Genomic DNA, 919 nt, shown 5'->3' with positions numbered 1-919 from the left:
GTGTGTGTGTGTGTGTGTGTGAGTGTGTGTGTAAAATACAAATCTATCTACTAATAATATAACAAATAAATGGCGGGAAACCGGTTGGAGCATGAGACGCCGTTTGTGTCAGCTGTTTTTCGCTTTTCATCGACTGGCGCCTGTCATGTTGCTGTAGGGCGCTTTGCGTGGCATGAAGTGGACCCAAGTTCAATTCCTGCCCTGTGGAGACGAGAGATTTTATAGAATATTTGGGTATGTCTGCGGGGACATCGTATCCCTCTGAGCACAGGTTGACCCTGACAGGCATTGTTGAAGCCTGTCTTCTAAATTATTCAAATTGTATTGATAGGGGTATCAACTTCAAATTTTAAAAGATTAAAGACCTGCATTATTCATGAAACAAACCAGTGCAGTCTCGCTGTGTTGTGTCGGAGCTTTTTCGCTGCCTCAGAATTAAAAAGTTCAGAGTCTACTCAGTACTTAATGTTGAGAATTTTGTCGTCAAAAATTTTGAGTTTCTCCTTGCGTCAAGCGTTTTCGAATGTAATTCTTTGAATACCTTGATAACAACTCCGAATAATCTTATCATTTTAATAGAACAGATAGAACATTTGGTTTCTGACCTCATGGTCTCAGTAGCTCAAGACGGCCAAAAATGTCAGATAGAACTTTGTAATTCTGAGGTAGCGATGTGTTAACTCATCGAGCGCCCAAGTTCTGGTCTCTCATCAACGCTTGAAGACGTGCTGTTTTAGGGTACTTTTTAAAAAAGATGCAAAAATGTCTTCATTATTCATACAGATGTTTCAATCCTGTCCTCTTAATCTGACAGTCAAAATAGTCAGGCAACAACAAGCAAACTATGAAATTACAGTCGGCCCTGCTCAAATGGTCACTTGTTTTAGACAATCACCTGTACAAGAAACAAAACAAAACT

The sequence above is a fragment of the Aplysia californica genome, unplaced genomic scaffold (genome assembly GCF_000002075.1).
Source record: "Aplysia californica isolate F4 #8 unplaced genomic scaffold, AplCal3.0 scaffold00217, whole genome shotgun sequence".
NCBI classification, from domain to species: domain Eukaryota; kingdom Metazoa; phylum Mollusca; class Gastropoda; order Aplysiida; family Aplysiidae; genus Aplysia; species Aplysia californica.
This window is presented reverse-complemented; position numbering follows the sequence as displayed.